Source organism: Mus musculus, chromosome 4 (assembly GCF_000001635.26).
Source record: "Mus musculus strain C57BL/6J chromosome 4, GRCm38.p6 C57BL/6J".
NCBI classification, from domain to species: Eukaryota; Metazoa; Chordata; class Mammalia; order Rodentia; family Muridae; genus Mus; species Mus musculus.
This window is the reverse complement of record NC_000070.6, coordinates 101,248,445-101,272,276: the sequence shown is the minus strand read 5'-3', so window position 1 is coordinate 101,272,276 and position 23,832 is coordinate 101,248,445. Positions and strand designations below refer to the sequence as shown.

Genomic DNA, 23,832 nt, shown 5'->3' with positions numbered 1-23,832 from the left:
GCTCTCTGCTTCCTGACTGTGGATACAGTGTGACCAGCCATCTCTCTGGCTCTCTGCTTCCTGACTATGGATACAGTGTGACCAGCCATCTCTCTGGCTCTCTGCTTCCTGACTGTGGATACAGTGTGACCAGCCATCTCTCTGGCTCTCTGCTTCCTGACTGTGGATACAGTGTGACCAGCCATCTCACTGTCTCTCTGCTTCCTGACTATGGATACAATGCGACCAGTCATCTCACTGGCTCTCTCCTTCCTGACTGTGGATACAGTGTGACCAGCCATCTCACTGTCTCTCTGCTTCCTGATTGTGGATACAATGTGACCAGCCACTTCATGCTTGTGGCCTAGAATTTCCCAACAGGATGAGCCATACTCTCAAACTGTGAGCCAAAGCAAGCCCATTCTTCCTTAAATAGCCTTTGTTAGGGATTTTGTCTCAGCAAAGAGAAAAAGAACTAGTGCCGACTTTTTCTCTGAACCCCTAAGAACACATAGAGGTCAGAAAGTCTGTTTTCTTTGGCTCCTGTCTGGGACAGGAGAATGGGTATCATTTTAGGGAAGCTCTTTTTGGATTTCCCTTCATGAGCAGCTAGATAATTCTTAACAGGCTTGTTGAGGAGAGTGACTCTTTCTACAGGGCAGTAGCCACTGCCAAGGTACCCGTGTTCTATTTAATGACTCCCTACCCAGGTTCATATGAGAAACATAAATTAAGCTCAGTGGGCCACAATGACAAAAAACAAAATAATAAGACACACAAAAAAAATAGGAAACTGAGACAGGTGCTCACATATTTAGTCCTGGCACTCAGGAAGCAGAGGAAGGCAGATCTCTGTGAGTTAGAGTCTGGTCGACAAAGTAAGTTCTTGGCCAGCCAGGGTTACATAGTGAAACGGACAAGACAGACAGACAGACAAACAGACAGACAGACAGCAAAACAAAAGACCAAGTTCATCAGTTTTTTCTTCTATTCAGAGAGAGCAAATATGGCTCCCCAACTACCACAAATTATGCTTGAGTTTCCTGAATTTGGGGAACTCGAAGGCATCACCTCATCCAGGATGCAATGGGTAAACCTCACCCTGGGAGAACTACCTTCATGATCACGATGCTAAGTTCAAAGCCAAGTTCATTCTTATACATGTATCTGCGTTCATGTCATATCTACCTGCTCCTTATGGCACAGATAAGATCAAAAGTCACTACAATTTCCTATACCCATGCCACATGCCAAGCACATATTATTTTAATTCTTTAGCAAAACCCGTACAAGGAAGGTATTATCCCTATTTAAACAGGAGAGGAAAATTTTGCAAACAGCCTTAAGGTGTTCACAGTATGGCGAGCAAGTTAAGACTTGAACACCTGCACTTCAAGTACAGGTACAGGCCCAAATGCTTCCCTGTTTGATCCACCCAGATTTTTGACAGCTCTTCCCTCTTCCTGAGGCACATGGAAAATCATTTAGTCTGCAGCTCACCTTTTATTAGTAAGCCACAAATCATTTTGAGAAGCTCCTGAGGTTAAGGGGTGGAGGTTGAATCTAAAAGCCAAAACCTTAAGTTTTATGATGTTCTTTTCTCTTCCACAGCATACCTTTCTCAGGACCCCTAAGACATCAAATAGAATCCAGCATGGTTAGTGAAGTCAGAGAAGTGTGCAGTCCCTGTCAGCAGTAATGGGAAGGTGTAGAATTCTGACCAGACATGGCCTGGGGGGATTTTAGGAGGACGTGCCAGAGTGGCTTGAGCTCAGGAGTGGAAGGATACAAACATTTAAAAGCATGCATTGGAGAATTAATTGAGGGGCTAGAGTGAAATCGCCCGGATGGATTAAAGAGCTGCTTGTGGTTTTTCGAGTGAACAAGGGTGGTGGCTTGGACCACATGGTGGGGATGCAGAGAACTGCACTGCCAGGATAGATATCCAAGAAGAAAAATGATCAATATTTGCCTCTAGATCGATATGGGTATGAGTCTTTTTGTTTTGTTTTGGTTTTTTTTTGAGACAGGGTTTCTCTGTATAGCTTTGACTGTCTTGGAACTTGTTCTGTAGACTTGATTGACTCATGGAGATCCACCTGTCTTTACCTCTCAAGCATTAGGATTAAAGGCCACCACGACTGGCCAGCTGGGATGACTTTTAACTCCAGGATAATCTTGTTTGTTTGTTTGTTTTAACGATTTATTTATTTTATGTGGATTGGTGCATTTTTCCTGCATATATGTCTGTGTGAGAGTTCTGTGTGAGAGTGTTGTATCCCCTGGAGCTGGAGTTATAAAAAATTGTGAGCTGTCATGTGGGTGCTTGGTATTGAACTTGGGGCTTCTGGAAGAGCAGCCAGGGCTCTTACCCACTGAGCTTTTCTCTGGCCCTGTGTAATCTTGTTTTAGGCAGGGTTTCTTAGAATTTTTTTCTCCATGAGTAAACTCTTTGCCTGAGAGTTCTGTGCAACCATATCTATCTATCTATCTATCTATCTATCTATCTATCTATCTATGTATGTATGTATCTATCTCAAACATTTACCGATAACAGGTCATTAAGAATTGTATACTTAAAGAATTTTATTGCTTCCTGTTCTTTTTGTTGTTAGAGGTGCAATTATGTTTGTGTGGCTATCTTCTTTTGCGTTTGTTGTTTTTTCTAGGGTATAGTTATCCTCCTTGTGTTGGAGTTTTCCATCGATTATCCTTTGTGGAAAGATATTGTGCACATTTGGTTTTGTCATGGAATAAGTCGGTTTCTTCATCACTATGTCTTAATATCTCAGCATCAATGGATTTAATTCCCCAATAAAAAGACATAGACTAACAGACTGGATATGTAAACAGGACCGAGCATTTTGCTGCATACAGGAAATGTACCTCAGTGATGGATGGATCTAAAAAACATCATCCTGAGTGAGGGAACTCAGTCACAAAAAGAACACACCTGGTATGTACCTACTGATAAGTGGATGTTAGGCGAAGAGTGTGGAATAGCCACGAACCAACTCATGGACCACATGAAGCTCAAGAGGAAGGAAGACCAAAGAGTGGATGCTTCAGTCCTACTTAGAAGGTAGAACAAAATAATCAAGGGAAGTAGAGGCTGGGAGGGACTTGGGAGGAAGAGAATAGGGGGAAGGGAAAAAGAGGGGAAGAATCAGGTGTTGGAGGAGATGGAGGAGATGTACAGAGGGTCAGGAAATTGAACAGAGGTGTGTAGCAATGGAGAATGGGGAACTGGGGGTAGCAACCAGAAAGTCCCAGATGCTAGGAAAGCAAGAGCCTCCCAGGACCCCACGGGGATGACATTAGCTGAAATGCCCCACAAAAGGGAGGGAGAACCATATCCAGAGGTTAGGCATGGCCCCTGGGTTGAGGAATGGGACCACCCACCCATTTCCAAAGTTTTAATTTTAATTGCTCCTGTCTAAAGGAAATACAGGGACAAAGAGTGGAGCAGAGACTGAAGGAAAGGCCATCCAGAGACTGCACCAGCTGGGGATCCATCCCACATGCAGACACCAAACCCAGACACTATTGCTGGTGCCAAAGATGTGCTAGCTGACAAGAGCCTGATACAGCTGTCTCCTGAGAGGCTCTGCCAGATCCTGACCAATACAGATGCGGATGCTCTGCTTGTAGCTAACTATTGGCCTGAGCACAGGGACCCCAATGGAGGAGTTAGGGGAAGGACTGAAGGGACTGAAGGAGCCTTAGCTGGCATCAATAGGAGGGGAGGCTCTTCAGCCTGTGAAGGCTTGATGCCCCAGTGTAGGAGAATGCTAGGGCAGTGAGGTGGGAGTGGGTGGCTGGGTGGGTGGAACACCTTCAGAGAAGCAGGGTAAGGGGGAATAGGATGGGGGCTTGCAGAGGGGAAATCAGGAAAGGGGATAACACTTGAAATGTAAATAAATAAAATATCCAATTAAAAAACGAAGAATAAAAGAATTGTGTTTTGAAAGTAATTTTGATATTTATACACACACATATATAATTTTATCATTTATTTAAAAAGTGAGTTTTCTCACTAATCAAACTGATGTTTTCTTTGCTATGATAAAACGTTGACTAAAGACAACTTGAGGGAGCAACGGTTATTTTAGCTTACAGATTAGGATCCATTACAGAGGAGAGTCAAGGCAGGAACCTAGAGGCAGGAAATGAACCAGAGAACACTGAGGAGCACTGTTTACTGTCTTGCTCCTCATGGCTTCCTCAGTCTGCTTTCTTATAACTTCCAGGACCACCTGCACAGGGGTCTTGCCTACAGAGGGCTGGTCCCCTCGCATCAATCATCAACCAAGAAAATGCTTCACACCCTTGCCTACAGGCTAATCTGGTGGCGGCGTTTTCTCAACTGAGGTTCTTTCTTCGTAGATTACTGAAGTTCGCATCACGCTGACAAACACTTATCAGAACAGATGTGCTTGCTTGTTTTTAAACAACAAATTAAATAGCTGAATATTTGATGCTGTAAACTCGGAGCACCTTCGATGTCTTTCAGAGTTGACTGATGTTTGTCTGTGTCACCACTGGTGCTAAGGACCCCTCTTTGCACTGATATCACAAGGTCACAGAAGTATGTTTATGTCATTTCAGAAATTGCTGGGAATCCTGTCCTAATTGAAATTCAAAGCAAGATAAACTTTGGTTTCTGTGTGTGAAACTTGAGCAACTGAAACAGGACTTTTATTTTTTATTTAATTTAATTTTAACATTTATTTATTTGTGGGTGGGGGCAGTCATGTGTAATGTCACACATGTGGAGGTTAAAAGACAACTTTTGGTGGTCAGATCTTTTGGTTCATGATGTGGGTTCTGGGGATTAAGCCAGATTGTCAGGCCTGGTGATAATCTTGCCATCCCAGCAGCCTGTAAGCAGCAAATTTAAGAAATCATTTTAACAGAATTCAATCCAAACATATGCAGTTGGATGCATGGTGTGCAACAAGGGGAGAAATATTACTGAAAGTCTTCGTCATAACAAATGTTTTTATAAGAACAGCAAGCTTTCTATATATAGTAATAGAGAGACAGACAGACAGACACACAGACAGTACAATTCATAACAGGTGCATCTGAGCCAAAGTGCTTCAGGTGTTGCTTGCTGGCAGTGTGTGTTGTGACAGTCCTTACAGGTCCAAGTGTGTGTTCAGAACCAAGGCTGCAATGACATAGTTGGACACAATGGGCAGGCATGGCTAGAAATACCTCAGATTCATTATGTTTGATTTTTAAATTATCTTCGGGTTGTTACACATTTTAGAAACCTTTTACTTAATGACAATTTTGTGAGCACCCCACACTAAATCATGAAAAAAACCACAGGTTTGTAACAGGGCCCTAGACCTTAGCACAACGGACTCCATGATGGAAGTGCTATTCAGGGTATAAAACTCACCACGTAGACACTACCACCTGCTAAAAATGAAAACAAAGGCCCAATCCATCAAAGGCCATGGTTCTGGGAAAGTCTCTGAGTGTGCTAACCTTGCTTTTTGGCATCTGTAGCTCTGCGTCTGGCTAACTGTTCTTGTTAACTGAAGTATGTCAACCCAGGGCATGGTTCTTGTGCTTACAAGCTCACCCTGAGAAAGACTCCGGTCTACACTGGGATCCTGAACACCCACTGTAGTTGCTGGTCAGCTAAGAAAGTCTTTCTAAAGGCTTAAGCCCATGTCTGATCAGGTCTTCTCTGGCAAACACCCCACAAGTTTAAGATGCCAGAATGGAAGACACCTGAGAGCTACAGGGTTTTGTTTGTTTATTTTGTTTTTGTGGATAGGATAAGACTGAACAAACCTACTGTGAAAGATTATGATAATGAAAACTCAAAAGCACTGGACACAGATTAGGTAGGAATGGATGTTAATTCTTATTACTCTTTTCCATAGTTTGTTTCTCTCCCCTGCTCCTTTTGGAGCTCTTACACCACAGAACAGAGGCTGGGCCTGAAGAAACTCGTGGAAGCCGGAGGTTTTGTTTCTGGTTAAGTCCTCATGATGGTTAGTATTGTCAGTTTGACTATTAGAATCACCTAGGAGATCAGCTATACCTGTGAGGGATTGTTTAGATTAGGTTACCCCTTGGCCATGCCCTTCAACATTACCTAGATTAGGGTCTCCTAGAAGACTTGCTTTGCGCAGGGATTCTGTAGACTAGTCTATCCCCTTGGCTGTGCCCTTGAGGATTATCTAGATTAGGGTAATGGAGATAAGATCCACTTTATCTGTGGGCAGAACCATTCCATGGACTGTGGTCCTGGATTTAATACCCAGGAGAAAGCTAACACAAGAATTCATCCTCTCTTCTTCCTGAGCATGCGCGCAATGTGACTTTCCACCTCAAGTTTCTGTCATCACGACTTCTCATCATGATGGTCTGTGTTCGCTCCAACTGTACAGGGTAATAAACTCTTTTTTCCTTAAATTACTTTTGTCAAATATTTTATCGCAACAACTGACAAAGTGACTTTCGTTCTTGCTAGGCAAGTCTTTCCAGAACCATCTTCTAGAGTGGCTGGGATGGGGCAGATGTAAACACACAGGGCACGGATAATGCCTCCAAGGGCACAGGTTGCTCCAGAGGGCAAATTCTTATTCCCTGCGTGAGTGATTTCATCGCTCCTCTCCTCTCCTCCCTTCCCCTCCCCTCCCCTCTCCTCCCCTCCCCTCCCCTCCCCTCCCCTCCCCTCTTCTCTTCTCTTCTCTTCTTTTTTTCTTTTTCTTTTTTTTTTGGCGGGGTGGGGGGACAGGTCATTTCACAGAGATCCACCTGTCTCTGCCTCCCGGAGTGTTGGGATTAAAGAAGTGTGCCAGTATGTCCAGTTTGAGTTCAATTCTCACAAGCTACTTGGTAAGCGGAAGCGAGCGGAGACACTTGCTGGAGTGCGAGCCTGGGCAGGCGGGGACTCCAAGGTCCTCAGTCTTGGGTCTTGGCTCTGTCCAATTGTAGGAGCAGCTTCTGACGTCACGGGGGCTGGGCCGTACAAGGGGCGTGATCGTTCAGAGTTGGAGGGGCGGGGCGCCGGTGCGTTTTTAGAGCGCAGGCCGCCGCAGCCGCGGAGTAGCCGGCAGCCGCTGACGCGCCGCGGGGTCCGCGCCCAGCCTCGCTCGTCCTTTCGGTGCCTCTCCTTAGCCGCGGGTGTCCACGCCGGACCCTGCACGGCAGGCTGAGTTGCCTGCCAGACTCCTGACCCAGATCGACCCTGCGCCAAGGAGCCGCGCGGCCCGGCGCACACGGAAGTGGTGAGTGTCCCGGTGGGGAGGTGGAGACCGCCGTGGCCAGCTCGGGGACCGTGAGAGGGGCGCGGAGCCGGGCGGCCGAGCGGCCAGGGCGGCCGGGGCGGGGATTTCCAGGCGGCGGGGCTGCCGGGAGGCGAGGGAGGGCCGCTCCGCTAACAGCGGCCCGCTCCGCCGACATCCTGTTTATGGCCCCGCGGCCTGCGCGCCGACGGCCTCTGGCGCCGCAACAGCCCGGACCGCAGGACTCGCCGAGGGTCGTGGCCCGCGTTCACCCCTGGTCAGCTCTTGCGGGGGTGGGGGACTTTTGGGGTTTGGGTCTGCGTGGGGGCGCGCCCCGGGAACTCCGAACCGCAGCTTGCCGGAATGTAGCATGATGGAGGGCCATGGGTGAAGGGAATGGGGAGAGACGACTATAGGTCCTACCCGAAGGGACCCGATTCATCGAAACTGGGACCAGTGTCTGTGGCTCCCCAACTCCTGGCTCCGGTTCCGCGCGAACGAACGCCCCCGTCGACTCAGAAGCAGTAGGCACCCCTCTGGAGACACTCCCAGGCTCCTAGGATGATGAGTGTTTATGAAGGGAGTTCTTTAGGGAGACTAGACCAGAGGTGTGGTTATCTCCTGGTGCCTGTGTGCCCCCTTCGGAGGTGTATCCTCTGTGATTTCTCGGGAACTAGGACTGGGCCCTAATAGTCTTAATTCATGGCTGTGACCTGTCTTCTGCCTCTGCTTGGATACATCAGTATCCATGCTATTAAAATTCCTCCCCAGTCATAGAGCTCAGTCGCAGGTATTTACGGTAGTATAAAATTACCTTTACTTCTTTCAGGGAAGAAGGCATTAAAAACTTGGGCCGTTAAATAAGTAGAATGCTGAGACAGATAAAATTATCTAGTCTTTGGGTGTTGCCTTCCCCGTTTAAAAAGAAAATGTTTGAGTTACGGGTGGTGTAAAAAACTTTTTTCTTTTTCTTTTTAAATGAACATTTTGCATTGATTAAATTTTTATACCTTCCCTTTCTAAAAACCACATTTTGTGTTGCCTATTGCTTTTGCTTGTGGGGACTCTGATGTTTTCCAAGTACTGGAATTTGGGGCTATGTGGAGCAACTATGATCTTGTTCAAAATGTCAGTCAGTAGTACCCAAGTTGAGAGATCATGTGTGGTTACCAGGTAAAAAATTAGACTTGGGGCCCTGTGTGCAAAGTCATTTCATCCCTGGCTTCAGTTTTCCAACATCTAGGGGATACTTTTTTATTGAGTGATCGGTTTGTTCTCTTGTGCATCATGGTGAAGGTTAATGGAGACTGCAGGCCAGCATTTAGACAGTTCTGGTATAACATGCTTTATAAAATGGAATAAATGCCTCTTCTGTATGGATTGAGATCATGTAGAAAGAAACAGATACATCATCCTAGAGGGAGTGTGAACATTACAAATAGTAATCATAACTTAATTCTAGTATCATATTAACTTGAACTGTATTTCAGTTTGTCTACACTGCTGTACTTTTTAGGGGAGGGAGTTGCTTAGATTTTTTTTGTTATCCTTTACAGTGAATACAGCTAGTTCTGTTTCAGTCCCATTTCACAGCACACAATTTACTGGCTTTGGGAAAAGATGTTAGAAAGAGAATAAATTAGGTATTGGTACAATAGCAAATACATTTCCTAACATATTCTATTTTGTTGTAATTTAGGCAGGTGTTAGTATCAGTCTGTCTTACCCAGAAGATCATTATCTTTCTGGCCACTTGGTAGCCACCCTTTACAGATTTAAGGTGCTAGGAGGAGTTAGGCTGTAAAAATACTTTAATTCGGACACCTGCTATAAAAAGCTAGTGAAAAATATGGAGTTTTGAGGATAGGGTTGCTTTTACGGGAATGTGCTTGCCTTAAATTACACAAGGGAACTTAACCTCAGGGCTTTTAAAAAGGACTGTGAGGTCTGCCAGTTTGGAGAGGTTTGACTTTATGAACGGTAGTGATTCGAAAGAAGACTGACTGATTTCAACAGCACATTACCAGCTACAGATTTTAATGTTGTCTGAAGACATCATTCTGTTTATTCTGAATAATTTAAGTAACACATATATTTGTAGAGAAATACAAATGAAGCAACTACGTAGAATATATGTAGATTTAAACTCATTTTTATACAGAGAACACTATAAATAATTGTACTAATCGAAAACAATTTACAGCTGAGCAAAGGTCAGACAGGATCTGTGTTTTCTAGCTGCCAGACTTTCTGTGCTTTCTTTTTTCCCACTGAGGACACATATTCTCTATATCCTTAGTATAATTTAGTGAGATGATACACTGCTAGATTTACTGTCTGAGATGTATACACACACACACACACACACACACACACACACACACACACACACACACACACACATATTTTTTTCAAGACAGGGTTTCTCTGTGTAGCCCTGGCAGTCCTGGCTGACCAGGCTGGCCTTGAACTCACAAATCTGCCTGCCTCTGCCTCCCAAGTGCTGGGATTAAAGGCGTGTGCCACCATTGCCTGTCGAGATGTGCGTATTTTTACAAAGCATTTTTAAAAAAATAATTTTTACGAGGCTGGAGAGATGGTTCAGTGGTTAATAGCACTGGCAACTCTTTAGAGGACCCAGATTCCGTTTCCAACACCCCACATGGTGGTCACACCTGTCTGTCACTCCAGTTCCTGGGGGATCTGACACCCTCACGCAGACATACAAGCAGGCAAAAACACCAGTGCACACAAAATAAAAAATAAATCATTAAAAAAGAAATCACATAGGACATTTCAGGAGGACAGGGAATGGGCTATTTAAGCAGAATCTAGCTGAACAAGCAACCTCTGATGTTCTCTAATGCACTGTGGCTTAATGGACATGGAGCCTTGCCATAGAGCAGAGGCCGTGAAGAAGTCTTGATGAATCTTTCAGACTGGTGGTTAACAGCTTGGTAAAATTTCATGCTGAGGGAGACATTGATATTTTCTGAGGAGTTTGGGAGGGTACACCTTGTTGGGGAAGGTGGTATCTAGTGGGTAGAGGCTAGATGTATTGTTAAACACTCAGTAATGCACAGGACAGCCCTTCCTATAGCGAAGTATGACCTGGGTCAAAATGCCACTAGTGCTCAAAAGGAGAGATGATGCTTAGGGGTGCCAGGTGAGAAAAGAGATACCGGGGTGCATGTTGTGGCAAGTGATTTCATTCTTGGCCTCGGCTTTCCTGTTCTAGAAGGAAATGAAGACACCTAGGTTAGATATTTATAATGCAGTCTTGGTGGAGAAGCCAGGCAAGGAATGCAAGCATGATGTGTGAAAACCCAAGGACATACAAACGAGAGCTGCTGTGAAGAAACTTCGTGAATGAACTGTTAGACACAGTGCAAGCCAGGGAAGAGGCTAAGCTCATCTGCTGCATGTCAAGCAGCAGGGAAGAGCTAATGTTGAGGATTCTCTGTGTGTGTGTGTGTGTGTGTGTGTGTGTGTGTGTGTGTGTTTATGTGAGGGGGGACAACAGCGGGGAGGAGGGGATTGATTTAGTATGCCTAGTTCTCTGGGTAGATTTTTTAGTTCCCCCTCTTTTAATCACAAAGATTATTTTCACACGACAAGGAAGAAACTCACTGTAGAAAAATTGGAAAATGTAAGGAAGTAGTTAAGTACAGGAGGAGAAAAAATCCTCTGTGCTCTGTATTGCCTTTCCCATGTTTCCTTTGAGTGTGGTGGATATTGGAAGAAGGCTTACCATAGAAGGGAGCTGTTGGTGCTGGAGTGGGTGAGGGTAGTGCTGCTTCATTCTTTGTGCCCTTTATTCCCCCTTTTCAAGAATTCGGACCATGCTAGATGTATGTGGTACGCATCTGTCCTCCAAGTTCTTGGGAGGCTGGGGTAGGAGGAGCGCTTGGATTCTGGAGTTTGGCATCAGCCTCTGGGAGAGATAGTGAGAGATTTTTTTCCTGTGTAATGCAAGGTACAAGGACATTGACTCATTGGTGCTAATGTATTTGTGCCAAGCTTTGTCTTCAGCCCTTCGATTGCCACTTCCTCTGCTTTACTCTTCTTGTCCTCAGAGAGATATGCCACTCTAGCTTCCGGTCTCAAAACCTTCCTGGTAACACGGTTAGAAAGAGCTGCCGTGCTGAAATGCCGGTGTTTCAGAGGAAGGAGAAGAACTCCTGTGAATGCTCTTCTTGCCTTTGAGGGACATGCACTCTTTTGCCATTTGAGGCAATTGGAAAGGATCAAACCTTAAGTTCCCTTTTGTGTTGTCTCCACTTTGTCTTCTGATGTGTGGGTCTTCACAGCTGGTCCCAGCACATCATTCCTCAGTGCTCTGAGTAGATCCCTTCCTCCCAAGGCAAGATGCACATTAGTAACAAAAGAAGGAAACCTTCATTGTTGTTTTGAGACTGGGTCTTCCTCTAGCCCGGGGTGGTCTGGAACTCACCTTGTGGCCTCAAACTTGCGATCTTCCTGCTTTAAACCTCCCAAATGCTGGGGTTAGAGATAGGAACTAACAGAAAATTCATTTAAGGGTACTCTGGTCAGAAGACAGCTGACACTTGTTGAGATATTTTAAATCTAGATAACTGGTTTACTTAACAAGTGTATTCACATGATGTTTTGTTTATCCAGTTATTAATCAGTAAGTATTGATTGTCTGCTTACTAGTAATAGTCATAGAGTGAATAAGTGGAGTGAAGTACATAGGACTCCCTCCCCTTATTGAGTATGCAGACTGGTAGAAAAACTTGAGTGTGTTCCCAGGTCTGGTGGTGTGGTTATCCATGCAGAATGAGTAAGTCCCATCGTGTTGTTGCAGAGTGTTCCTACAAACTTTCAGAAGACTCCTTTGTAATCTTAAGATTACAGTATAGCTATAGTTTTTAAAAATATATTACATATCAATTCATACTTTTTAATATATACGGACATCTCTCGGTGCCTGCTTAGTGCTTGGCAGATGACTAAATCACAGCTCATATGAAAATAAGCTTGGTATACATAGTCTTTACAGTGCAAACGTGAAAAGTGAGCCTACTGGGGCCTCTCAGAGCTAGACCTGCTCAGAGCCTTTTTCAAATGCTTTTTAAAAAGAGATGGGGTAGACTTGGTAGGTGGCTGAGTGGGTTAAGTGCTTGCAGTTCAAGCATGAGGACCTGGGTTTGATCTCCAGCACTCAAAAGACAGGATGCAATGGTACACGCTTGCAATCCCAGTGCTGGGGAGGGGATGCTGGAGCTTGCTGACCAGCCAAGCTAGCCAAATAGGTGAGCTCCAGGTCTGAGTAAGAAGTACTGTCTGTCTGTCTGTCTGTGTCTTTTTTTTTTTTTTTCTTCTTGAGACAGGGTCTTATGTAGCCCTGACTGACCTTGAACTCACAGAGATCTGTTTGTCTCCTGGGATGAAGTGCTGGGATTAAAGGTAATATGCTACTACTCCTGGCTCTTAGAACTGTTTTTGGTTTGTTTTTGAGATACTGCCCTAAAATAAAAGGTGGGTGGCTCCTAAGGAACACCTGAGATTGACCTATGATACACATGTATGTATATACACATACCCCCTCATATATGACAGTCTGTGTACTTCCCACACAGAAAGATGGGCGTGGGCTTTTGCTCCTGAGCTCAAGGAATACTCTTGTCCTAGCCTCCCAAATAGATGTTATTCAGGGCACACATCACTCTCCAATGTTTTTGAAGAGGCTTCGTTTGAGTAGGTCCTTGACGAGTGTTAGTTCCCTTGTTCTGAGGTAGTATGGGATGCTAAGAGGACATACAGTGTGAGCAAAGGCATGAAGCGGAGGTGGGCAGGTACAGAAGATGGTGAGACACTGGTTTGCATATCCTGATCAGAGCCTAGCCTTCTCAGGAGAGAGCCAGAGGTGAGGAGAGCTTGTAAGCAGAGACTCTTGCATCTGAACAGGAAGAGGTCAGGGACTGTGGCCTCTGGCCAGTGGTGGAGTAGGGAAGATGAGAGCATTTGAGGTTTTGGGGTGAAAAGAGCAGATGGAAGAACTGTGAGGCACTGTGAATTCTGTACAGGATCGACTTCTACCTTGGTCCACACCACCCTTTCCTTCACCCAGCACCAAAAATGCTTTATTTCACCATCATTGATCAGTTCTTGACTCTACCAGGAAACAGGAAATGTCTACAGTCAAACTAGGTGGCAAGAAGTCCATATAAGCTTTCCCTAAAGTACAGTAAAACCCATTTGAAATTGTGTTTAAAGTTATCAAGTTCTCTGATGATCTAACTGATTTTTAAGTCAATCAGTGATTAAATACAATGATTAAAATCCTGAAAGACAGACATAGTTAGGGAATATGTACAAGGAGTCACACCCTGGAGGCCCAGGGCTGAGTTTTGTCTTGGTGATTGAGGAGTAGCAGGATAAGGCACTGTGAGACCAGGACCAGAGCAAACAGTCAGGGACTCTTGAGGGGACCTAGGGTGAACAGTGCCACAATTTGCAGTTGTCACTGTGACCCTACAGTGTGGCAGCCGGTGCTTACCAGTAAAGGAAGGTATCCAGAAGGGCTTGTGTCGTGGAACATGAGTGAGATGAAGGCGAGAGTGTTCAGGGCTGCGGCTGCTTGCTTAGGGGCTGGCTGCTGTGTAAGTAGGGATACCAGAACTTCTCCAGGACAGACTCAGAGAAGGGTTTCCTTAGAATGAAAATTTAGCAAGGGACCCTTTCTTTACTGAGAGAATGGGTTAAGAACAACTGTTGTAGGAGACCCTTGTGCCTAGAACCCAAGCTGAAGGAGACTGACAGGTGGTTTATTAAACTCCAATAGAAAAGAGATCTTTTGATTGCATTTTAGCTTTGCTTTTCTTCCTTTGTTTCTGTAAAGATTTATTTTTATTGATGTGGATGTGCATAGCTGTGTGAATGTTTGGCACTGAACAGGTACCCAAAAGGACTAGAAGAGGAATTCCTGGAACTGGAGTTACAGGGAGTTTGAACTACCTGCTGTGGGTGCTGGGAACTGAACTCTGGTCTTCTGGAAGTGCTCTTAACTGGTGAGCCATCTCTCCAACCCAACAAGTGATGGCTGTTGCTTATCCACAGAGTGGGATAGAGACAATATCAACTTCTATGACGATTTGAGGATTGAGAGACTACTAAACATTTTGAAATGGTGTCAGGCACATTTCAAAGGTAATTTCTGAGGTAAAACCGTTCTGATTGTTTTATTTTTTTAACTTTTCAAAATGATTGGAGTATATGCTTTCGGTCAATTTTTAAAAAGCTCAAGTTATATCCATAATGTTTAAAAGATGGTGTGGCATGTCCCCAGAAGATACCAAACAAAGAATACCTGTTATATTGTATTTTTGAAAGATTTCTGTTAAGAGAACATAATAATAATTTTAAAAAGTTTTGGTGCTTAACCAAGGCAGTTTCCATTGAGATGCTAGATGAATTGTTTTATTTTTTAATGGAAAATTAGAAAATTGTTTTTATGTAACCTCTGTAGGAGCTGTCCAAGATATAATTGGGAGGAGCATACTGGGCATCCCAGAAGACCGATATAAAGGTGCTGTTTAGCTTTTGTTAAGTCCATGCTTATAGCCAGTGGTGGGCTGCTGGCCAAGAGACGCAGGCAGACCTGTTTATAAAATGATGTCTTTAGAGTTGTGTCAGAATTAAACATTTTATAAGGGAGATAATGCTCCAGGGAGCTTTGCTGCCTAAAGAATGATAGGAATTTAAAGGAACTTTAGTTTGTTGTTTTCCTTTCTACAGTTTCTGCTGTGTTATCTATCATACTTTCCTGAAGCAAGATTTACCCAAAGCAGAAAATTATACAGTCTTTTCTCCTAATCATGTGTATGTGCACATATAGATATATGTATATGTCATTCTTAGTGATGTTCTTGTACAAGCTTATTGAATTTAAGTATTCATAGAGAATGATAGGCTGGGCATAGTAGTGTACACCTGTAATCATAGCACTTGGCAAATGGGGGCAGGAAGGAGGAGGTCAGGGTCATTGTCAGCTACAGAAAGTTTGAGCAGGCCCAGGCTGCCTGAGACTGTCTCAAAACAGCAAGCAAGCAAGCAAGCAAGCAAAAACAACCCCCTCTCTCTTTGGGGAGAGAAAGAAAAGGATAAAAGAACGAGTGGTTGGAACAGCAGTCTTGATAACATTTTTAAAGAAGATTTATTTATTACTATCTATGTTATATGTGTTTCACTTCATGAGTTTATGTGCACCGTGTGTGTGCAGGAGTCTACAGAGGCCAGATCTTGTTATATGCTGTTGTGAGTCATTCTGTTGGCACTGAATTATACCCAGGGCCTCTGAAGAGCAGCCCAGTGTTTTTAGTTGCTGATCCAGGTCTCCAGCCCTACTCTTATCCATGTGCTTTGACAGCAAAGTACTTGTAGCTGAGTCCTTTCTTCCCATTTAAGATTGAGAAAGAAAACCCCAAATCTGGAGGGCAGTGGGCAAAAGAGTGGCCACCTGAACCTGCAAAAAGACTGCGTGGAGAGATTTAAGGAATAAACTTAGATGTAACATTTTCAGGTATGTTGGATAATCAGAGGCTGGTCTGACTGCACAGAGTAGAAATAAGAATAATTTGTAATGAATGCAACTATCATTTGTTTTTAATAATATTGTAAAGGGCTTAAGGCTATTAGAACTGACAGTTCGCCAATTAACCATGATTATATCTGTGGGCTTGTTTGTTAATATAATTTTCTCTGACCATGGAGAGGTTATAATTTATAGCAATTTTTTTTAATTAGTAGAATTTAAAATAATCTTTTGTGTTGGTAGGTTGTTGGTAGAGAGGCACAGGCAGACTTGTTTGTCAAATGATGTCTTTAGAGTTTGTGCTGGTAGTATCACACACACACACACACACACACTCCACATACAGAGAGCAAGTGCACAAGTGAGTGCAAGAGCCGAGCCTGCTAAATATGTATCTTCCTGTGGAAAGTCTTGTTTTTAAAGCTGATTTTTGGCTCTACCCAGGAAGGCAGGCAGATGCAATTTGCATTATAAAGATAATTTTTTTTTTTTTTGGCCACACTTAGAATTTTTTTTAGGACTTTTAGGATTAACTTTTTGCATAACTTAGCCTAAAGAGAGTAGCATATGCATTGCCTAAATTTTTATTTTGCTTGATTTGGTTCAGCTGGAGCCACTCTAAAATTCTTGCTGACCACTGAGTTTGTGTTACCTCTTTGGGAAACCCAGCTGATGTCTGATGTACTTCTATATGCACAGCTTGTTAACTGCTTGTTTACAGAGACCTTCCACTCAGGGTGCGTGGACATAGAAGGGAGGGGTCATAGGTTCAACAGGCCTGAACATAGATGGTAAGTCCTCTTGATGTGGCTTTAGGAAGTAGGCCACTTCTGATGCACTAGCTGGCACTAAAGAAATGCTCTTAGGTTTATATATAGATAGATCATGATATGTGAAGACAAGGTCGGCCTGACTCTATCCTTTAGGTTTCAGCAGTTAAGCAGTTACACAAGTATTTGTGATGTTTATGCTAAGTGTCAGAAGAGATGTATAGTTGGTTCTAAGACAGAGATGAAGCTAGATGAAGGGAGTGGGACCTGGGTAGTGAGTCTTTTGTACATTAAGATCTGAATGATGAAAGAGGCGATGCTTAAGAGTTTAAGGAAGTTTTTATGTGTGAAGATGGTTCAGTGTGTAAAGGGGCTTGCTGCCTGAGGTCCTGACATGGTGGAAGGAGAGAACTGACTTCTGCAAGGTGTCCACTGACTTCCACATGTATTATCTCGTGTGTGTGTGTGTGTGTGTGTGTGTAAACACAAAGTGGAAGTTGAGTGAGGAAGATGTTGGATGTTAACTTCTGGCCACCATCCACACTGACAGACATGTACACACACATAAAGACTTGTGGGTAGAAGGAACAGCATATGCAAAGCCTCTAGGGTAGGACGGACATCCTGTACAATATACAGAGAGGAGAAGGAAGCTGGGGTGTGATCAGACAGGGCATTATGGTCTGTCCATGTTACTTTGCAGTGGTAACAAAGGAAGTTGAAGATTCTAAACTCAGATGGTCATCCTCTCTTGAAAAAAGAATAAGAACTTAGGACCCCCTTCTTACTACTGCTCCGGGGGGGGGGGCTCCTTTCTCCACTTCCTCAGTCTGCTGCCAAATGACTCGAAATCTTTCATTTCCTTCCACCCACTCATGGTTTAACCCTTTGCAAAAAGACGGCTATCTTCGTACTCCAGATTGGTCCCTTGAGATCACCAGCCACCTTCAGTCACGGTCACATATCCACACCTTTTTTTCTGCCCTTCTTATGTAAAAGCTCCTTGTTGGCAGATGCCCCTGCCCACTGTCTTCTGGTGTCTGTGGCGTAGTAAGTCCTCTTGTCTTGTGTCTGTTGTCTTTTAGGGTAGACATGTTTCCCTCTTCTGACTGTTTCCCCTCCCCAGTGAGGTTCTCCTCAAGGCTCGTGGTTTTGTGAACCATGTAGATGTGCTGCTTTGCCAGTTATTTCTCTTTCTTTCCCTCTCTGTGTCTTAACTTTTCCCAACACTGGTAGAGCTATTTCACCTCTGTTCAAGTCACTGGAGACAAGAGGTGTAGGCACTAGTAACAAGGGCTTGGGGAGGAGGGGGAGAAGGCTCAGTCCCTGACCTGAGGAGCAAACATACTTAGATGTTAAACTTGTCAGTAAGTACTGTGAGTCTGGCATGTTGGAAAGCTGAGTCGAGTGTATTAGTGAGGAAACACAGAATGTGCAGGGGTGGGAAATGGGCCACATCTCAGAGGAAGTGATGACATTGGGGCTAGGGCCTAGAAAGTGAGTATGAGAAGCCTGGCCTTGCAGAGATCTGGAGGAAGCTGACAGGAAAGGGAGTGCGGAGGTGCAGAGAAGCAGCGCCTGCGCTCCCGTTCAGGATAATTGTGTGTATCATGCCGGATCTCCTGGCCCGGTGTCTTGTTGATACCTCACATTTAAGTGCACCAAAACTGATGCCAGCTCTTTCTGACCCATTGTCATACTGATAGTTTCTCTGCTTTTCTTAATAATGTCTTCCTCAGCTCCAGAGGCCACACAGTATTTGTTAGAACTGCTGGCTTCTGTCTTTGTGGCCCTCCAGCAGACCGTGGGGCAGCATGTAAACCAGCCATGTGAAGGTGTTTCACATTACATGTGAACAATGAAGTCTATATTTCTGTTTGTTTTGAACATGTAAAGGCCTGTCAGTTTTTGAGGTACCTCCCTTGAGGTTCTGCATACCCTTCTAGCTAATGCTGTACTGGCCTTTCAGATGACAAAATTACTCCTGGTTTTCTGGCTATAACTCATTTTTCAGTTTTGGCAGAGCAGAGAGCTCTAGTATGTTGTATGTTAACTTGGTCTTTGGGTGTTGACTTGGAAACTTCATGAATACAGCAATGTGTGTTGGGGCAAAATGTTTTCCAACTTTCTAAAGAGGAGTGCTGTCTTTAAGCTAAACAGTACAAGAGTGTGTGTGTGTGCATGCATGAGCATGTATGTAGGCTAGAAGTTATCGTTCAGGTGTCTTCAAGGGCCATTAGCTTTTTTTTCCCCCCCAGTTTGAGACTGTCTCACTGACTGGCTAGGCTGGCGGGCTTCACCTTCCTGACATTACACACATGCAGCACCGTGCTCCCTGACGTTTCACACAGGCTGCATCGTGCTCCCTGACAGAGGATAAGCTTAGGTTCTCTTTCCTGTACAGGAAGTACTTTACCACCTGAGCTATCTCACCAGCTCCAGACTCTTTCAGCTGGAAAAATAGCGCAAAAACAACAACAACAAAAAAACCAAAAACCAAACCAAACCAAAACAAAAAAACCCAAAACCAATGGAATAGGAGTCAGGCAACACCAAAGGAGAAGGATTACTGCAGAATTGTGACTCAGATGGAAGTATGGCTTCTGCCGGGTGAAAAAGGGACATTTAACGAGCCTCCTCCGACATTCACGAGAGGCAGGGAAGGCTGTCGAATGACTTCCTTTTTGGCTGTAAATCTTGTTTACTTTCCTCAGGTTAGAGCTAGAGCGCTCATGGTTTTAAGAGATCATGAAGACAGCCAACCCAAGCACATTTAGTTCTGAGTTCATAGGAACTGTTTAATAAGTACATTTAAAGTTACTAGCACACATGAGGTAAGAATTGGAAGACATCAGAGTGCCTCAGGAAATAGCTCGTTTTCTATTTTGACAGTGGAGGGGAAAAAGAGGGTGGCAAGGAAGTGACTGGCCAGGGCTTTTGTGGGCCAGGGCTTTAGTAGGTTGTTGCTGTTGTTTGACCCAGCTTAGCCTTGAACTTATGATTCTCCGCCTTAGCATCCCAAGTGCTGGGATTATAGCTATCTGTTACAGCATGCTTGACATGTCATTGATACTTGCTGCTCATGAAATAGACACACATGGAATTTGTTAAATTAAATTTTTATTAAATTATATTATTATTACTATTATTATTATTATTTGGTTTTTCAAGACAGGGTTTCTCTGTGTAGTTTTGGCTGTCCTGTAACTCACTTTGTAGACCAGGCTGGCCTCAAACTCAGAAATCCGCCTGCCTCTGCCTCCCAAGTGCTGGGACTAAAGGCGTGTGCCACCACGTCCAGCAAATTATTTTTTAAAATTTATTAGATTTGATTATTGAAGTAGTTCAAAAAAGGATGAGATCTAAAACTTTTGTAATTATGTGTTTATGTGTATGGGGTCTGTGCTGAGATGTGGGTGTGGAACCCTTGGAACTGCAGTTACAGATGGCTGTTGTGAGCACTGGGACCTCTGGAAAAGCAGCAAGCTCTCTTAATTGCTGAGTCATTTCTTTTGCACTGAGGCTGAGATAGTTTATGGGCAGAAGGCTTTGAGGTGATTTAAAAGATTTTAGGATTCTTTAGGCCTTGTCTGTTAATTTGGATATTAATAACAATGGTGTCCTATAAAAGAGGAGCAATGGAGCTGTTGGTTTGGGGGAGGTGTCCTGGGTGCACAGTTTGAAGGACAGGCTGGGTGGGCAGTGCTGAGCCCCAAACCACTCCCACGTTACATCGAGGAATGATTAGTTGGTTTCTCTCTTTTTTTAAAAAAACTATTTAAACATTCTAATAATGACTAAATCTTAATAAAGTGCTTCCCTAATGTTGACTTTTACTTGCTCATTGATATTATTGTTAGGCTAAATGAAAACAATTTACATACATCATATCACAAAAAGATTCTATCTCAGGCTTTGTCACTAATGAATATTATGTAACTTTTGTTACAGGCTATATATACTCTTTTTAAAAATCATTTTAAAAGTTCTATTGCAATATAGTCTTCATAAAAGTCATTTTAAGTATCTTTATTTGAGGTTTTGCTTAGATAAAATTACCTATTATTTAATATTTAAGCAGTGTCTGCTATTTTGTACTATGTGTTTATGTGAAGTGGCAGTTTCAGCACTGATGATTTTAAAAATCAAAATATTGATCAACTTTGAAAAACATTGAAGATACTGTGTCCTACAGTATCAAATGTTCAGCCAGTACTTAATTATTGATGAAAAATGATCAAGCAAAAATTTGCTTTTGTCTTTAGTAAAAAATAAATGTTAATGTATTAAGGAGCTATTTTTAAAATTTCTTTCTGAGCATGGTAGCCTTTAATCCCAGCACTTGGGAGGCAGAAACAAACAGATCTTTGTGAATTCAAGGCCACCCTGGTCTACATAGTATCTTCCAGGGTAGCCAGGACTACACAGTGAGACCTTGTCTCAAAAAGAAAAAAAATTCTTTATGTCTAATTATTAGTCAGTGTTTGACTTATGTATCTGATTTTTATCCCTATATGTACCAGATTGTGCAGATTTCTGTGTGAGAAGAGTCATACATGGAAAAAGCCTTTATAAGAAGCCTTGCCCTGTGGGCTGGAGGGAAGACTCAGTGCTTAAGAGCACTGTCTATTCTTGCAGAGGACCCAGTTCAGTTTCCAGCATCTACATGGAAACTCAAAACTGTGTGTAGCTTCAGTTCTAAGGGATCTGACACTTCTGGCCTCTGTGGGCACCGTGTACACAGGTAGTGTACATACATACGTTCAGGCAAACACTCTTAAAATAAAAATAAAGTCTTTAAAAAGTCTTTTTGTTCTGGGTCTTGCCTAGCATATACAAGCAACAGTTACCCAGTGTAGGAAACTCTTTATTAAGAACAGTAACAATAAGGATGGGGGATGTGCTGTGGAGATGGCCCAGTTGATAAAGTGCTTGCTCTGGAAGCATGACCCATCCTCAGCATCCATGTAAAACCTTGGCCTGCCAGTAGATGCTTTGTAATCCAGTGCTGGGGAAGTAGACGGGGGGGGGGGGGGGGGGGGGGGGAGGCGCTCACTGGCTGGACAGCCTAACCTAGCTGGCAAGCCTGGCTCAGTACACACATATTCTTTACCACCACCAAAGTTGACACTTGAAACTTGACCTTTGGGTTCCACAGACACGTATGCACATGCGCTTGTACACCACACCCCTTTCCTCCCAAACACCCACGTCTGAGGTTTGAAAGCTCCTGACTGATATGTGCTTTGGTTTCATTCATTTGAGAACTAAGGGAGCTTGAGTTTAGGAGAAGAAACAATTTCACACTTCTGATCCCAAACTCCCTGTTTTCCCATTGTGTCCTGGTTTAGGGACAACACACCACTCTGTGGAGTCAGGCCTGTAATGCTGTAAAGCTGTTGAAGTCTTTTGGGGAGCCTCCAGTGGCTCACTTGTCTCAGTTGTACCTTTGGTCATTGTTGTTTCTGGCCATGTTTGAGTTAGAATTTATCTACCCTAACCTGTCCTTGCAGGGAATGTTGTTGTCAGCAAATTTTCAAGGTGGGGGCAGCCTGAACAGACTGTTCAATAAAGTTATTTATGGCTGAAACCCTGAGGCTGAGTTGTGTTGACTAAGACTTGGACCTGGGCACAGCTTCCGTTTCCTCTTTCCTTCTGATAGTCTTTCCTTTGCTTGATTTTTAAAAGTTACAGGCTATGCATTTAAAATAATTGTAACCTTTCTATATTGTACAAGAAAGATGCATATTAGTCAGTCTTCACTGATATAGGTGTATTTGATCTCTACTGATATGACAGTGTTCTTAAAATGTTACTTTGGATTGGTTTCAGGTCATTGCTGTCATCAGTGCATGTTTTACAAGTAGTTAGGGTTTAATTATAATAGTGTGTACTCATTGTTGTTATCCTTTCAGAGGTGCCAGGACAAAAGCCCAGTGCTTGGTACTTTCTAGGCAGTCCCTGGGATTTGCCATACTGTTGAACTGTAGAGAATAGCAAATTTTCCTTTTAGAAAACTTAAACCTTGAACCCGTGAGATGGCTTAACATGTGAAAATACTTGATTCTAATGATGGAAACTGATGAGCAGAGTTCACCTCTAGGACTCAAGATGAGATCACACCTACACGTGTGCATAGCGTGCATGAACACACCTACACGTGTGTATAGCATGCATGAATGAACACTCTATCTCCCTCTCCCTGTCACTGTCTCAATAATACTAAGAATTACTATTATTAAACTACTAATAAAATATATAAGAAAACTTAGGAACTAAGTAAAAAAACTCTTAAGACCTCCCATTCACAGGTTAACGGTTTTGTTGAGGTCTTAGTATTTATCATTTAGTCTTTGTTCTATGAACCTGTACATTTAAATTTTTTTCTTGTGTTTGTTTTTGAGACAAGATCTCGTTACATAGCTCTGGCTGTCCTGGAATTCACTTTGTAAACCAGGCTGGCCAAGAACTAACAGAAATCTGCTTGCCTCTGCCTCCCAAGTGCTGTGATTAAAGGCATTTGCCAACACACTCACTGAGTTAAAAAACAAAACAAAACAACCCCCCCCACAAACACACATTTTCAATGAGACCATGATATGCAGTTGTTTTTTAAATGTGGTTTTCTTACCAGGTGATTTCTTACCCCTACCCCACAGTCATAACTTTTGTTTTCACTGTTATGTATGATGCATTGTTTTTATTGCAGGATGGACCAGAGTTTACTAACTTAATTCTGCACTGTGGGCTCTGTATATTGCTTGTCTGACCTATACTACATGCATAACCATTTATACATATATACATATATACATATATATTTCTGATTATTTCCTTAGGATACTATTAGAGGTATTAACTCAGAGTTTTTCCAAATTTTAGTTACATGAGTTACATGCATGATTTAAAAAGCACACATTGATTGTGGGCTATTGATAGACCAGTGGTAAAGTGCTTGTCTAGCATGTGTGAAGCCCTGGGTTGGAACTTGGGAGGTGGAAGTAGGAGAACAAGTTCAAAGGCAACCACCAGTATGTAATGAGTTAAAAGCCAGTTTGGGCTGTAGACTCAGTACACACACACACACACACACACACACTCTCTCTCTCTCTCTCTCTCTTTCTCTCTCTCTCATGCTGAGAGATTTCATGCTTGTAGAGATTTCATGCTGAGAGAGAGAGAAAGCACCCCAGTAAAACATCATAAATCTGCCCAGTTTTGATTAATTTTTAATAGAAATTACTTTACTTTTATGTATGAATGCTTTGTTTGT

At 43.2% G+C, this 23,832-nt stretch overlaps 1 protein-coding gene and 1 non-coding gene across 7 annotated transcripts in view; one reads left to right on the top strand and one right to left on the bottom strand.

Moving 5' to 3' along the window:
* Positions 1 to 970: 970 nt before the first annotated feature.
* Gm25124 lies at positions 971 to 1,134 on the bottom strand. Its single transcript, XR_003955545.1, has one exon. It is a non-coding gene; the product is annotated as a U1 spliceosomal RNA (small nuclear RNA).
* Positions 1,135 to 6,994: 5,860 nt separating this feature from the next.
* Jak1 (Janus kinase 1) overlaps positions 6,995 to 23,832 on the top strand; it is a 113,309-nt gene continuing 96,471 nt past the window's right edge. For 3 of the 6 annotated variants that reach the window (XM_030253264.1, XM_030253263.1, XM_030253262.1), the window contains exon 1: positions 7,154 to 7,235. The gene's annotated coding sequence lies outside the window, so the exon portion shown is untranslated. Of the gene's footprint in view, positions 7,236 to 23,832 lie in introns of all 6 variants that reach the window. The other 3 variants (NM_146145.2, NM_013567.1, XM_006502812.4) reach the window with 3 other exon arrangements.